At 37.4% G+C, this 17594-nt stretch overlaps 1 long non-coding RNA gene across 1 annotated transcript in view; it reads right to left on the reverse strand.

Moving 5' to 3' along the window:
* Positions 1 to 767: 767 nt before the first annotated feature.
* The window catches only part of LOC149500898 (uncharacterized), a 143016-nt gene continuing 126189 nt past the window's right edge, over positions 768 to 17594 (reverse strand). The window contains exons 2-3 of the long non-coding RNA XR_016324701.1: positions 2345 to 2554; positions 768 to 1126 (exon numbers count right to left, since the gene is read on the reverse strand). This is a non-coding gene — a long non-coding RNA (uncharacterized LOC149500898). The remainder of the gene's footprint in view (positions 1127 to 2344; positions 2555 to 17594) is intronic.

Here is a 17594-nt window from a genome sequence, read left to right on the forward strand (position 1 = left end):
TGTGAATGAATGCAGTGGTTCGATGTAATAGAGACCAACCCTGATCTGGCTATCGGTGATGCGTAGGTACAAAGTGTTGACTTCAGACCAAAAACATTTCAAAGCCATCTGAAATATGGTAGTAGATTTATTAATGCAATCTTTAATTTACGATCAGGAGCCTGTCATGACTTATATTTGCTATTTACTCCAACATTTCCGTACATTTTTTTTTTATTGCTGTATCGGCAGACGAGCTTAAGGTCCACCTGATGGTGAGTGGTTAATGTAGATATAAGGTCTAAGGTCTCAAGTATAGTTACAACGGCTGCCCCACCCTTCAAACCGGAACGCATTACTGCATCACGGCAGAAATAGGCAGGGTGCTGGTACCTACCCGCGCGGACTCACAAGAGGTCCTACCACCAGTAATAAAAAAAATTGCAATTTTTGCATAATTTGCAATTTATTATTTTACGTTTCTTTTTAGCATAACATTTTTGTTCACTTGATAATTCAAGTAGGAATTCGATCAATGTATTTAGATTGTAAATAGAAAGATAGATTGAAAATAGAACCTATCTATACTAATATTATAAAGAGGAAAGATTTGTTTGTTTGTTTGTTTCGAATAGGCTCCGAAACTACTGGACCGATTTGAAAAATTCTTTTTCCATTAGAAGCCGACATTGTCCCTGATGAACATAGGCTACTTTTTTTAATTTTTTTTTTTTGGTTTCATGTGTGTTTTAATGTTTCCGAAGCGAAGCGAGGGCGGGTCGCTATATATATATAAATGAATTGCTGTTCGTTAGTCTCGCTAAAACTCGAGAACGGCTGGACCGTTTTCGCTAATTTTGGTCTTGAATTATTTGTGGAAGTCCAGAGAAGGTTAAAAAGGTGGATAAATATGAAACTGCTCGGAATTAAATAAAAATAACGATTTTGTTTTTCCTTTGATGTGTCCCCCGTCGGACGGATTCCTTTTGTTTGTTTTAAGTTTATTTTATACAAAAGTTTAGGCCTTTTATTTATGGATTGAGGCACTACGAAGTCTGCCGAGTCAGCTAGTATAATATAAAGATAAAGCGTCAGTCCCGTCCTGATGACGATACGTTGTGATGTAACTGTTCCATTTAATGTACATCTGTAACAATTTAATTTTACTTACGACGTAAACAAGCGCTCGCGTTTCCGCGTTCGAGGCGAAGATCTCAAGGCTGTTTGACGCATCCAGATGCATTTGTTTGAAACGTGCATACAATAGTACACATTTATCTTTGTAATTGTTTCGTTCAGAGCTCGCGGCCTCATTTTATGCACTTCGAATTCCAAAAGAGACAATCGGCTTGTTGGTGATCATGTAGATCAGCGACTGAGTTACTCGCCGGATCTTCTCAGGGGGTCGTAATTTATTTTTTATTGCTTAGATGGTTGGACGAGCTCACAGCCCACCTGATGTTAAGTGACTACTGGAAGGCCATAGACATCTACAACGTAAATGCGCCACCCACCTTGAGATATAAGTTCTAAGGTCTCAGTATAATTACAACGGCTGCCCTACCCTTCAAACCGAAACGCATTACTGCTTCACGGCAGAAATAAGCAAGGCAGTGGTACCCACCCGCCAGGTCTCACAAGAGGTCTTACCACCAGTAATTACGCAAATTATAATTTTGCGGGTTTGATTTTTATTACACGATATTATTCCTTCACCGTGGAAGTCAATCGTGAACATTTGTTAACTACGTATGTCATTAGAAAAATTGGTACCCGCCTGCGGGATTCGAACACCGGTGCATCGCTACATACGAATGTACTGGACGTCTTATCCTTTAGGACACGACGACTTCAAATTCCGATCCGGTAGTAGATTCTGCGAAGCACTGCTCTTGCTAGGGCTAGCGTTAGAATATTTATTTCAGTTCGAGTCCTTGAGCTCAACTATTCGTTCAGGCGGACTTAAAATAGCGCCTTAGGCTACCAGCAAATAGGTAGCGAATATATATATATATATATACTGATATAAAGTGGTTACCGAAAATCGATTTGCAGGGTGGGACAGCATGATGTGAACGGAAATTTCGAATTCAAATCTCGACCGGAATATATCATTTATTTTGTATAAATAATCTAAACGTTACGATGGCTAGATACCCTTGAGTGCAAAATGCGCTTTACTGACGCCGCAAATATAACATTTTGGGACACTTACATCAGGAATCCCAATACTATAGTTACTTTTGGGTAAGAGACCTCTCTTCCAAAATGAACACGTTCAGACATCGCCAGGCCGTGCTACCACCCTCGTTGAGACCGGAGCTCATGGGGAAGTCTCAATCGTATTGAAATTTACCCTTCTTACCTTTCATAGCAGTGTGCAGGGAAGCTTCGCACCAGACCATTATCACCACCATGATAATGGTACCTGTGAATTTGGGCTTCGGTACATCCTAGGGGCGGATTTAAAAAGTATTGTAATCGAAGAGCAGATGCTCGTGCTATGGTATGTCGCAGAATCAATAGCCACAGGTCGCTGAGGCCGCACACACATTTCCTCACAGGATACTCTCACCTAGAGGTAAGTCAAAAAAAAAGAATAATTATTTTAAGGCAGAACATCAAGGAAAACTCAAAAAAACTGAGCTTATATTATCTGAACCTATTGCAAAACACTAATGCATTATTGAACTGCATTAAATTTTAGGTCACCGAGAATGACACAATGTTTTGTCTGCTCAGAGATATTATGTAAACGGGCCATTGTGATACACACTTTCACTGCTTATAAAAGGCACAGATTTGACTTGCTTTTGACGTTTAGCTCACAAACCACATGCATGACTAAAATGAGTATTTAAGAGGAAGACTAGTACTAGTGACCGTGAAAATAAAGAGCGGAAGGTTATCTTGGTATGATCATGATCATTTTATCGGTGGTAGGACCTCTTGTGAGTCCGCACGGGTTGGTACCACCACCCTGCCTATTTCTGCCGTGAAGCAATAATGCGTTTCGGTTTGAAGGATGGGGCAGCCGTTTTAACTATGCTGAGACCTTAGAACTTATATCTCAAGGTGGGTGGCGCATTTGCGTTGTAGATGTCTATGGGCTCCAGTGACCACTTAGCACCAGGTGGGCTGTGAGCTCGTCCACCCATCTAAGCAATAAAAAAATCATGTTATACGAAGATGATCATACGAAGATCATGTAGCTAAAAATATCCTGGATTTAAAAGTAGCCGAAAATGTGAGGAACAGAGGTCCTAAGAAATCTTGTACTGTGTGCAAGAGGATATGTGAGAGAAGAGTGTGAGTATAGAGATGACATTATCATATCATAGAGATGACATGTCATCCGCCTGAATGGAATAAAGGACATGCTGCACTAACCTCACGTAGTGGGATAAGGGAACAAGAGGAAGAAGGAAAGCTCACAGGCTCACAGTCTACGTAGAGCAGCATTGAAATTACAACATGTGGTCATCCACTTTAATCCATGCTTCGAAGCCTCAATTGTGTACTAGCTGTTCTACCTTTTAATAGGAACTCGTGATTGCTTAGCGGAAGAAGTACGCAGGACCACCCCATCAGGCTCACAAAACCATAATCAGACACTTATAATCTCACTAGCCATACTCGCCCGCTTCGCTGGGCATTTAAAATGAACATTATTATTTATTGTCATTATTATTATTAAGGAATCCAACACTCATATAAATACTAGCTTACCCATTAAGTAGATGTATTTTCTACATAGATACTAAGTTTCAAATCATTTGGATGCATGGTTCAGTAGTTATAACGGAACATCAGTAAAAACCACTGTAGATTTATATATTAGTATAGATTAAATATAAAAAAAAAAAACACGAACTAAATTCTCGACCTAGTTAAGTAAGAAAGATAAAATGAACTCTCTTTGATGTCATATCAAACATTATAATCGAAGATATTAATCGAATGGAGATAAAACCGAATGTACACGGTCCTCATAAGTTACAATCACGGATTCGCAAATCATAAGAACATAATATCACTGTTGAGAAATGTAATACTTTTTTGCATCCTTAACATACGTTTTTGTGGTCACAGTTCATTGTAAAACAGAAAGCTCAGCGTGTTTTGCTTTCGGAAATTTATTTCACTTTTCGTTGCGAATTGAATCAATAACTGATGTAAAAGATCTCTTTGAATGTTGATAGGTACTGTAGGAATTTAAAGTTTCATTTCGAAGCTTGAGACGTAATGTGAATTGTGGTAGAGCGTCTTGTGAGCTCACACCGGTACCACAGCCCTGCCTGTTTCTGCCGTGAAGCAGTAATGCGTTTCGGTTTGAAGGGTGGGGCAGCCGTTGTAGATGATGTAGATGTATTGATACTGAGACCTTAGAACTCATATCTCAAGGTGGGTGGCGGCATTTACGTTGTAGATTTCTATGACTGTATGATGTAACCACTTAATACCAGGTGGACTGGGAGTTCTTCCACCCGTCTAAGCAATAAAATATAAAAAAATAGGTCTAAGAAACTATTTTTTTTGTTCTACAGTTTAGACGACCTTAAAACTATCATGATAATAAACAGCTACAGGAAATTCTAAGCATCCTACCAGTAATTACGCTCTATAATTTTGTGGGTTTGATTTTTATCACAATCTGTTATTCCTTCACCGTGGCAGTCAACCGTGAACATTTGTTAAGTACGTATTTCATTAGAAAAATTGGTACCCGCATCCGGGATTCGAACACCGGTGCATCGCTTGATACGAATGCACCGGACGTCTTATCCTTTAGCCGATAGCTTCTATAACTTCTTCACTTGATTTTGTTTGAGATGTACCCAAAATAGCACCAAGTCACTTCCCTTGATTGTCGTTGAAATCGGCATTTACTGATAGCGTATTATCAGTTCACACGAATAGTTACTATCGTCTTGCCTGTTTATGTCCAAGCCAATTATTAATTCGGTGACCATTTAGCACCAGGTGGGGCGTGAACTCATCCAGTGGCCTTCGTAATAAAAAAATCTTAGGCCTGAGACTGTGAAAGATTGGCATCCGTAAAACGTAAGATATTTTAAGAACAACAATATGAAACGAATCGAGTTGACGTACTGCCTCCCTCGATACTGTGTCACAAAAAAATTACAGAGTGAAAGTGAGATGCTCTCGAAAGAATTGCGTACGTCCCGTCACATTTGACGTGTCCTTTTAATTTGTTTATTTGAATCATTCGGGCAAGGAAAGCGTGGTGTTGTTTACATGCCATTGTAATGATATCCCAAAAAAATAAATACTTAATGTTTTTTTTGTGTGTGATGCAAAAGATTTTGTGACAGGGGAGGCGTCTCTGTAATGTATTAGTATTTCTGATAAATATTTTTACTGTTCAATGACCAAACTATTTGTCAATATGGTTTGATTTAACGGAAATACTTTGGCTCTTTCTGTTTTTCTACAGCAGATGTTCCACCTGTAGTGTTCTGAGAATGCTTAGAGATGATCCAACAATTCTTATCACAGTATTACTAGTCACTGGAGTAGCTTCTACTTAAACCACTGCGGACATCCAGTTTACTAGTTTTTTTTTTTACACATATCATTCGAGTTTGTGATGCTTTATAATGAATGTCCCTACATGATTTTCCGAGCACTATTATTCATTTTTCTTCGAACTAGATTTAAATACAGTCATTCTCAGTAACAAAACGCAGGTATTACCGGTGGTAGGACCTCTTGTGAGTCCGCACGGGTAGCTACCACTACCCTGCCCATTTCTGCCGTGAAGCAGTAATGCGTTTAGGTTTAAAGGGTGGGGCAGCGGTGTTACCAATACCGAGACCTTAGATCTTATATCGCAAGGTGGGTGGCGCAATTACGTTGTAGATGTCTATGGGCTCCTGTATCCGCTTAACACCAGGTGGGCTGTGAGCTCGTCCACCCATCTAAGCAATAAAAAAAGCAGAAGCTTGGTCGTGTTCTAGGATTGCAAATATACACATAACGGCCGTCTGGTGTAGTGGTAAGTGACATGGTCACTACACAAGGGGGTCGCGGGTTCGAATCCCGCCAAGGCAAGATATTTGTATGATAAATATAAATGTCTTTTCCAGGGTTATGGATGTATATTAAATATATGTATGTGTATAATAAAAATCTTACATTTATTTCCGTTATCTGGTACCTGTAACACAAGTTCTTTACGAACTTACCACGGGACCAGTTAACGTGGCGTGATTGTTAGTAAATATTTATTTATTCATTACATTATTATTACACAGTCGACGGTAACATTTTGTCACCGGCTCCCCCAAAGAAGCGAAAACACTATACAGAGTGTATTGAATCGTATTTCGACTTATCAGGTGATTGTTTATTTTTGTTTTCTCTTCGAGTGTAGTCCGAAAACTTATCTATGTTATTTCACCGCTGCGAACTAAACACAAACGTCCAACTAATATAAGTTTATTGCATTAGAACAATATCAATGCGTTCACGTAATCAAACTGAACTGATGTATAAAACATTATTTACAGTTATACATAAAACTAGATAAATAATACATGGCCGGGTATTAATGCGAACCGCGGATGCCTGGCCGGTACTTTATGTATTATTCATTGTGTAATCACCATGAAAACATCAAAAGATAAATATTGTTTTAGCGAAAGATGATAACACTACCGTGGAATGTAACGAAAATGGCCCATGACTTTTTTGTTCATGTTTATTTTACTAATATCTTACATATAAAAATGAATAGCTGTTCGTTAGTCTCGCTAAGACTCGAGAACAGCTGAACCGATTTGGCTAATTTTGGTCTTAAATTATTAGTAGAAGTCCAGAGAAGGTTTAAAAGGTAGATAAATATGAAAATTCTCAGAATTAATTAAAAAAGTTAAAATTTTGTGTCCCCTTTGATGTGGCACCCATCGGAAGGATTCCTTTTATTTGTTTTAAGTTTATTTTATACAAAAGTTTAGTTCTTTTAGTTATCGATTGAGGCACTAGGAAGTCTGCTGGGTAAGCTAGTTTTGTATTAGAATATTTTTTTAGTTGGGTTAAAATATGTTCTATAGTTGTCGGAGCCAGTAGACATTGATGTCTATGGCGCTCTTCGACTGAGTCTCAATAGCATTGTAAAACGGCTATCACGCCAAAGGTCAGTCATGCGTTTTGGCTTAGAGAGCGCATGACTGCTTCGTATCTGGAAATTCCATGTTGGTCCAGAATACGGCCTGCTAGTAGCTCAATGTAGTACATATAATACAACTGTCATTATTGATTGACCTAGTTTATTCAGGTCTTTTAATATTCAAAATATTCATAGCACGCATAGGTACCTATTGATCCCAAAGAGTAACAATTCATAATTCAATTTTGAAATTTCATGAAATCGAAATAGGAAATAGCATTGGAGAAACAAGTTCTAGAATCGTAAATTTTTAATCAACGTGTGATTACTTTTTTTATTGCTTAGATGGGTGGACGAGCTCACAGCCCACATGTTGTTAAATGGTTACTGGAGACATCTATAACGTAAATGCGCCACCGACCTTGAGATATAAGATCTAAGGTCTCAAGTATAGTTACAACGGCTGCCCCACCCTTCAAACCGAAACGCATTACTGCTTCACGGCAGAAATAGGAGGGGTGGTGGTACCTACCCACGCGAACTCACAACACGTCCTACTACCAGTAATCACAAGAGGTAATACCACCAGTACACTTTCTGCTCCAACACTACGGATTTTCTCAAGCCTGCCTGAATTTCACATTTGATACTCTTCTCAACTGAGCTATTATTGTAGAAATTTGCATTTATTTTCATTTTATGTACGTACGGAAATATATACAAAGTTCATATTTATTGTTTTATGAAACGGTTTGTTTTATTTTGTCTATATACACATACGCTAATGTACATGTGTTTTACATTGAAATTATGCATAGGTATTTATTTAACTACTACATTTGTTGCAACAGGCTAGTTTTTTTTTTGTTTTTTTTTTTTGCTTAGGTGGGTGGACGAACTCACAGCCCACCCGGGGTTAAGTGTTTACTGGAGCCCATAGATATCTACAACGTAAATGCGCCACGCAAAAATTACATTAAAGTGCTATTTATATACTTTTTCTTACATAAGCCCTATTTTTGTAGCTTAATTGTTTTTTTTTTATTGCTCTTGTAGGCAGATGAGCATACAGCCCACCTGATGATGAGTGGTGACCGTTAGCGCGTGCACGTACTCAACGTCAGAGGCACAGCCAAGCCGCTATCTGCCGTTAAGCACTTAAAATAGTTGATCGGGCGAAATGTCTTCAGGTGATCAATACCTTTTGTGGCAGATACAAGATTCATAGGCACTGTATGGACTTAGTCGCATCGTCTAAGTGGAACGATATCAACCTATCTGAAGGACGATGGAAGAAGGATGATAAAATTAAACTAATTAAATATGACCTTGACAGGAATCTAAAATATAACGTCAAAGACGTATAAAGCTGTATGAAACTGTATCTTACATTACTATAGACTTTTTGGCGGGAACGCGAGGAGTGAAGTTATGTGATTTGTTTTATTTTGTCTATTTAGTGTCTCTTCAGGTTTAAATGTGTGATAAGGGTGGTTTATTAACTGTTTAATATCTGTGAAAGTGCACAAATGTGGGAAAATCAAACACAGCGCCTGGACGTAACTTCTCCGGATCCTCCAAAAAGTCCACTGAAAAAGTCTCAGTAAATGATCTCCATTTTACTGAGATTATATGTCATCCCATATCATCTCATTTCATTTCGTTTCCATTTCATTTCATGCCATGTTTCATATTAATAAACTTCATTTCATTTCATAATATCATTTTCCATATAAAAAAGTTTTCATTAAAATTAAAATGAGACATAGTCATAAAATCCCTTAAAAAAAACTTACATTAGTATCAAATTCCTGCTAGGAATATTTGATAAAAGAGGTCTTACATAACGAGATTTTATTTCCATTAAAGTTTTTGTTTTAAAACCGTCTTTTAGAGATGTATAATTTTTTTAAGACTCAATAAAATTCCCTTAAAAGTCCTGGACCACCTTGGGTTACTTAGTATAATGCGTCAGAAATTCCAGGGTCACGACCCTCAGCAACGAGGAAGCGATACCTAAAGAAGACAACACGCCTCTGGGCCGCAATTGCAACGATCACAACAAAGACGGTACAGTTATACAGACCTTAACGAAAACATACGATTGAATAATACGTAAACGAATACCAATAATTGAGAGCGCGTCGAATCGTCGCTTTTACAGTTGCATCGAACACTGCGAACCGAGATGCGAAAGTGCATTGTCATATCATAAAAAAATGCATCGCAGTTTAGCGACTCACTGCGAGCATACGGGAACTCATTGTGTTTACAAACGCTGCGTCAATTGCGATTTATGTTAAAATTGTTGATTAAATTTTGTTTGTTTAATCAATTCTTAGGATAATTCGAGATATTTTGCTGATGTTAGAGCGTATCGTAAACCCGTCCGTACACTGGTGCTCATTCGATAACTTATATTTGCTTGGAATGTAATATTTACGATCACTTTAAAAAACACATACCTTTTGCCTAATAAAGTCTTATAAATAGTATTTTTTTATTAAAAATATAAAATTATTGTGATTAATGTGTTCTTAAGCTTATGACAGTGTAACAAGTATAACTAATCCCATAAGAGTAATATTGTTAATATTGTAAGTTCGTATCTAGTACATGAAGTTTAGTCTAGCCTTGATCATAAAGCGCCGAAATATCCAGAATCTTTAATATTTTTTTAAGAACCCATTAAATAATTGTTTATAAATTAAAGACAGCTAGAATGCCATTAAAAAAAATGAATTTGAGCTTCAATGTTATAGAAATAATGTTCTAAATAATACTGATTTCGGTAGGCATTTCCCACCTTTTTATTGTTATAGCTCTACAAAATTATGTTATTTATTGGCCGATAATATAGCTACTGCACCAATGACTCATAGCAGCCGAAAGGAACAAAAGCGACCGAAACGCACGCAATGCTGAATTGCGTGTTCCAACAGCTAATTAGGCGCGCCTGTTTCATCTTTGTCACTTTGTTCGAGGAAAAATTGTGTTGAAACAAAGGGAAATTATGTCAAAGGACCGTGTATACTTGCCGATAAATTGTGCATAATGAACCTGCATGAATCATTTCTGTATTCATATGTTCCGGGTTTGATAAACATGTAAGTTGTAATTATACGCGCGTATTGCGTTCTGACCTAGTTTTGGTGAGTTTTATTGTCTTCAGTAAAATAATACCTGGGTCTTTGTGTGTCACTTTTCAATAATAGTGGGCCATGTTTACCGACTACAATGACGATAGAATGTGATAACCTACGTGCCATTTTTTTACGCTTCAATTTCGAGTGATTGTAAATTTTATATTTATGTATATATATAGAAGAGGTATATAGAGGAAGAGGTAGACCTAAGAAGAAATGGATAGATTGTGTGAAAGAAGATTGTGGGTAAGAGGGGAGTGAGCGAAGAAATGGTATATGATAGAAGACTACGGAGGGAGAAAACATGTTGCGCCGACCCCAGGTGACTGGGAGAAGGGCAGGATAATGATGATGTACATTTTATATTTTACTAGCGGACCCGGCAGACTTTGTAGTGCCTTAATCGATAAATAAAAGACCTAAACTTTTGTATAAAATAAACTTAAAACAAACAAAAGGAATCCGTCCGACGGGGGACATATCAAAGGAAAAACAAAATTGTTATTTTTATTTAATTCCGAGCATTTTGATATTTATTTAACTTTTACACATTCTCTGGACTTCCATAAATAGCAAAATTAGCCAAATCGGTCCAGCCGTTCTCGAGTTTTAGCCAGACTAATGAACAGAAATTCATTTTTATATATACAGATAGATAGATTTTTCTCGACCTCATGGACGGTTGAAAATCATCGGCAATTCAATGTTGAATCAACTATTGTTTTATGTATATTAACTATATGAATGCGGATGTTTGTATTGGTGTTACTATGGATAAATGGATATGGATGGAATTTCACAGAAATATTATTTGTAGATTAGATCAATTTGTGCCTAGTATAGTAGGATAGTTTTTATCATGTTAGATGATCGAGAATTAGAAGTCGTCGTGGCCTAAAGCATAAGATGTCCGGTGCATTCGTATGTAGCGATGCAACGGTGTTCCAATCCCGCAGGCGGGTACCAATTTTTCTAATCAAATACGTACTTGACAAATGTTCACGATTGACTTCCACGGTGAAGGAACCCGCAAAATTATAATTTGCGTAATTATTTGTGGTAGGACCTCTTGTGAGTCCGCACCCTGGCTATTTCTGCCGTGAAGAAGTAATGCGTTTCGGTTTGAAGGGTGGGGCAGCCGTTGTAACTAACTAAGACCTTAGAACTTATATCTCAAGATGGGTGGCGCATTTACGTTGTAGATATCTATGGGCTCTATTAACCACTTAACACCAGGTGCGCTGTAAGCTCATCCACCCGTCTAAAGAATAAAAAATAAAAAACAAAATGAGCCAGAGTTAGTATATGAATTATATTATTTTCCGAAAAACTAAGTTAAGCATTGTCGGTAAAGTTACAAACGCAGCGATCATCAATAACGACTTCGCAATTAAGGTCGATTGAATCATCTTTAGGCATCCTCTTAAGGGTTTCTGGGTAAGCGATTATCCTTCGAATAAAAAAAGCAGTTTATTTAATAGCCACAAGATGAAACGGTGTGCATTTTTTATTGCCTCCGAAAGCATACGGGTCAGCTGATAGCGAGCGGTGCTACGGGCTGCCTACCTCAATTCAATTTAATTTAAAAAAAACGGTAGGTAGGCAGCGGTTCGGCTCTGCCCCTGGCATTGCTGAAGTCCATGGGCGACGGTAACCACTTACCATCAGGTGGGCCGTATGCCGGTCTGCCTACAAAGGCAATAAAAAAAAAAACTAAATAACTTTAGAACCATTCATGGAACTAGACTCGGATTGTCTACTATGATATTATTAATATAACTGTCTTCAGTTTTTGGGAAGCGAATACATAATTCAGACTACTTTTTATTTATGGCTTAGATGGGTGGACGAGCTTACAGCCCACCTGGTGTTAAGCGGTTACTGGAGCCCATAGACATCTACAACGTAAATGCGCTACCCACCTTGAGATATAAGTTCTAAGGTCTCAGTATAGTTACAACGGCTGCCCCACCCTTCAAACCGAAACGCATTACTGCTTCACGGCAGAAATATATAGGGTTGTGGTACCTACCCGCGCGGACTCACAAGAGGTCCTACCACCAGTAATTAGTACTTTTTCGGCTTTATAGTTTACTTTTACTGTTTAAAATACTAAATAATTTTGTATAACCGATAAAAACGATACAACAATAAAAATGCCAGGTTAAATCGTAAGATTAGTTTTGATTACGTAACACAATTACTAGAATACGCATTATACACAAGCACAAGTGCATCCAGATATCAAATAACCACGGTCGGGAATTCTTCAGGGGTCGTATGGTACTGTAGTGAGGCTCATTAACCACTCGACTAATGGAGTGAAGGTCAAGTCACAGCGCTCAGGACACACTCTCTTGGAAAACCCAATTCTTGGAAATGTAATTTTTCGTTAACTTTGTTAAGAATTTGTTAGAATATTCTGATTTAAGATTCAAACACTATTATTTATAAAAAAAAAACTATTTCTAAATGAGACTTTATGTTCTAAAAACCAATTGAATCTTTTTTTTTAAATCGAGAGTGAAAAAGATGCCTTCCTCTCTTTTTTGACAAGATCGTCATTTTTAAACACATTCGAATTCCATTGTCATTTTTTCCACAAGATTAAGTTATTCAGAGGTTATAATAACCACAATATAAATGAAAAAAAAAAAAACAGAGCACATTCCAAAAATGGAATGACAGGATTTACAAAAACGATTTTTATTTTTCATGAAATTTTTTAAACTTTCATATTTATCGAGAAATTTTAGTAAGCTGCACAACTTCTAATAAATTAACTAAGGAATAAATATCTGCAAAATGCTTATACATATTCATTTGAGATTCGAATATCAATTTTGATTAAGCTAACATCTAATTGCTGAAAACTTGTCTCCTTTGCTGTGTCTGTGGAAAAGAGATAGAAAACCAGTGCGTCTTGGCTCCGACTGAGAAATATTGTTAAGCGCTGGGGCTCGGGATAAACGGGAGTACAACTTAAAACTGTATTAGCAATTAGATTACTTAAAACACTCAACAAACACTTTAAAATTCTCAATTCACTTCTTTCGCTTCGCTTCAGGTGATCCGTTCGCTGTTTCGCTTCGAGTAGTTCCGATTACTAACTTTGCAACCCGTTTATAGCCGATACCACATCCCTAAAATTATCGAGAATATTCCGCACAAGTCGAGTATTGTGTTTCCGCTATCTGACAATAGATGGCGTTGTACTTCTCGAGCGTTCTAGATGCTACTGGATCTTTCGATATTCATTCGACTATTCGGCGATAGATGGCGTTACTCTTACCGGCGGAACAATATTCTTTACGAAGATGCTAACTCTGACTGCTAATCGGTGATTGGAGGTGTCGACAAAAAAACGTAGACCACTGAATGTGTTGGTACCCACTAAAACAACTCTAAGCCTGGTCAAATCTAACTTCACACTTGCGCGTGAAGATGATGTGTAATGAAAGATCTGCCATTAGTTCGGCGCTTCGAGTGACAATCATAAAGCTCTCATAAAAAGTTCGTTCAACTTTGAACTGCGAAACAGAGAATTATTAATAATATTTTTGACAATGTCGAGGAATTCTTGAAGAACAGCCAAGCTATTTCAGTTTTTTTTTTGTTAAAGTATGACGTATCATATTAATGGCAGGGCTACATGTGTTAAGAATGTGGTTTTGTAATATCGAATGGTCTATGTGAAATTTCTCGCAGCCGATGGATAGACGAAGGTCACAGTTCAACTGGAGATAGAAGTCTATCTGATGTTAAGGGGTTACAAGAGACCACGATTCATGGCGTTAGCATAACATCTCAATTGGGAGGTGTGGTATAAATTCGACAAACAAATAATACCTCACTAACAATAAAATAAATCGCAAAGATTGTAGTTATAAGGGGGCTAAGGTGTCCTGTGAGCCTGCACGGCTTAGTACCCTGTCTTAAAGCAGTAATGCGTTTCTGTTCTATCAAAGGAATACAAAAAAAGTGCATTTCAACAGATTTTTTATAACACTAAAATTAAAGTATACTTTTTAGTTTTTTTTTTCTCATGCCTTATTTAGTATGACTTCGGAAACATAGATAATACACATAAGTTAGTTATAGATAAGCAACCCAAGCATTCAATAAAAATGTTTACGGGCGTCGGCCACTAGATGGCTTCGTTCCGATTACTTTCCCATTGCTCCTGTAGATGGCAGTAACATATTACTTATCCTATAGTTTATTTTTAATAAAGGATTTTGTAAATTTTCTATAACAAATATATTTTTTTTTATTTTCTGTTTTTAGTTATACAATAATTAAATTCCTTAACTTTAACAAAATATATGTTTAGGGGGACCTGCTACAAGATGTCGCTAGTTTCCATACAAAAAAAATTTGTCTTAAAGTATAGCAGTTTCAGAACCCCGTTCGGAAAGGTAAAAGTTTGTATAATGGAATTTACGTTGTATTTAAATGTGATTTTAAGATCCTTTAATTCCAGTAGAATGCATTGGCTAGGGCGATCGCGTATCGCGGAAGACGTAGGGTGAGTAGGTCTCCCACGTGGTGCTCTGACGGGATGTTGAAGGTCGAGGGAATATGCTGGATGCGGGCGGCGGAGGGCTGGTCATTATTGCGAGGTCTGGGAGACGCCTATGTTTTTTTTTTATTGCTTAGATGGGTGGGCGAGCTCACAGCCCACCTGGTGTTAAGTGGTTACTGGAGCCCATAGACATCTACAACGTAAATGCGCCACCCACCTTGAGATATAAGGTCTAAGGTATCAGTATAGTTACAACAGCTGCCCCACCCTTCAAACCGAAACGCATTACTGCTTCACGGCAGAAATAGGTGGGGTGACGGTACCTACCCGTGCGAACTCACAAAAAGTCCTACTACCAGTAAAAGATACATACCTGTGCACAATTCTTGATAAAATACAACAAATAATTACTATTAAGCAACGGATGCATCCGAAAAACAAAACAACAATAAAGATAACTGTGCATTTAAAAGAGACTCTTAGCTTAAGAAATAATTGTATTAAATTAATATCGTGAACCATCATTTTCTTGAAATTCACGCATCATACGACATCAAAGGTTCGTTTCTCGGAATTATAACGACGGTCATTCCACGGTAAGTAGCCTGGGACGTTGACGCCGCGCTCTTAATGACATGATTGCATCGTGAATTGAAGAAAATTTGTACTTCATTATGATGTATAGCATTTGAATTCTTAATGCCGGTGTAGGTCAGTTTGTTGCGATCTCACATGGAATTAGCACAGATTTACTGGTGGTAGGAACTCTTGTGAGTCCGCACGGATACTACCACCCTGCCTATTTCTGCCGTGAAGCAGTAATTCGTTTCGATTTGAACGGTGGGGCAGCCATATTAAGACCTAAGAACTCATATTTCAAGGTGGGTGGCGGCATCTACGTTGTAGATGCTTATGGGCTTCGGTAACCATTTAACACCAGGTGGGCTGTGAGCTCGTCCATTCATATATGCAATAAAAGGTTCGATTATTTCTGATCATCATGAAGCCTGTTCGAAGGGCATTTATAGCTCAAGCCCTTCAACGGTTTTCAAATAGAATTCTGATGCCAATTTTACAAACATGAATGAAAAATTCCGAAAGCTCACTGCGCTATACATAACAGAGTTTCATCGGTTAGACCGTGAATTAAAATTAGGGATTGTAATAAATCAGCCTCCGTCTTGTCCAACTTTGAACGAGAGACGAGAATTTCTTCTTGAAATATTTTCTTAAGACTTATTTTTTCATTAAACTTAAAATTGTTTGGAAAGTTTTAGTTTTACGAAACTATATAAAGTTCGTTCGAGGTTTCATTTGTGGGAGTTTTTAAGTGCTTTTTTTGTGATCAGTAAAATTTATTGAAGCAAAATGCGATGGTGAAAGTTTGGTGAGACGGAAATATGAAAAACTGCCAAATGATTGAGATGAAGATGACTGCTGCACAATCGCACACAAGTGAGCAGCTGGTATTGTAACGATTACAGATTAATTAATAGCAATCGATAGCGATATCGATATCGATAACGATACACGAATAATCGATAGACCATCAGATATCTTGTTCGTAGCATTCAATTACTTAGTTAGCTACTAACTCGATAAAATCGCAAAAGGGAGTTGCCGACCACAAGTTTTTTTTTTCAAAATTATGAGACAAACTGAAGTTGCAATAATTTTAAATTGATCAGCTGATTTTCGAGTCGGTCATAACAGCAATGAAAAAAGTTATGAAAGTGTGGATGCTTCAGTTCAGTCACTATTAAGGTGTTTTTATTTATTTTATTAGCACCAAGCAGGCGAGTGAGTATCTTGAGTTTCAATTAGTCAGATCGAAGGGAAGTGGTTAGAATTTGAAATTTAGGTAGGTGAAGGATCAAAGCTATACAATTATAAAGACAAATGCTGTCTTCATCATCGCTTCAGTGATTCATTTATCTAGTAGTTTTTAACCTTAACCACTGTCTCCAAAGCCTCTGTGATTGATTCTCGAGCGATGTCTTTATCTTTGCTAGCTTTACCTTTGGTGTTTATGGTTTGAGTATATCTTCTTGCCTCGTAGGTTTCTTTCCAGTACCCAGGCAGGAAATTTTATTTTGGTGCTGTAAAATTTTGGACGCTAAGTGAAAATATCAGAAAAACTAACCAGATCTGGATTTAAACGAACATCACACATAAAATATTGACTCAATCCTGGCAAAACATCGCCAAGCTTACGCCAAAACATGTGAAAAATCAAATGCAGCCCCATACCGAAGTGATATATGACCAGGGGCTTATTATTTCGACCCATTAAAATTACGGATGGCATTGTGCGTTTTTTTTTTGTACGCAGCGGGGAATTGTTGGCATGATGCCGATTTCTGGCTGCGGTGTTATATGATTTTATTTCGCCGGCGACGCCACGAGCTGAATGTAAATCAATTTTTACATTTAAGTAATTGAATTTATGAGCTGTTTATTGCTATGGGAAATTGTTGTTAAGCGTGCTATTATTTAATGTTTTCTTTTTTTTTACGTATTTGATTTGAATTGTCGTTTGTTAAGTCGTTTTGGTTTTAGGGCTTAAACATTCAATTTATGTTTGGTTTTTGCCGATCTTAGGCAAAAATTAAAATCGCTAATGCTTGTAATCTCGTCCCTAAAATTGATGTGTACTTTTTTATAATTTCCGATGCTTCGAATAATTGACACTTTTCGTGGGCGTGGATGACTGGGGTGTTTGTTATACATTGATAATTGAATAGGTAGGTGTTTGTACATAAATATATTGTACATTTATACATGTACATATATGAAAACTCTGTTGTAATTG

This window comes from Bombyx mandarina, chromosome 19 (genome assembly GCF_030267445.1).
Source record: "Bombyx mandarina strain Sakado chromosome 19, ASM3026744v2".
Classification (NCBI taxonomy): Eukaryota; Metazoa; Arthropoda; class Insecta; order Lepidoptera; family Bombycidae; genus Bombyx; species Bombyx mandarina.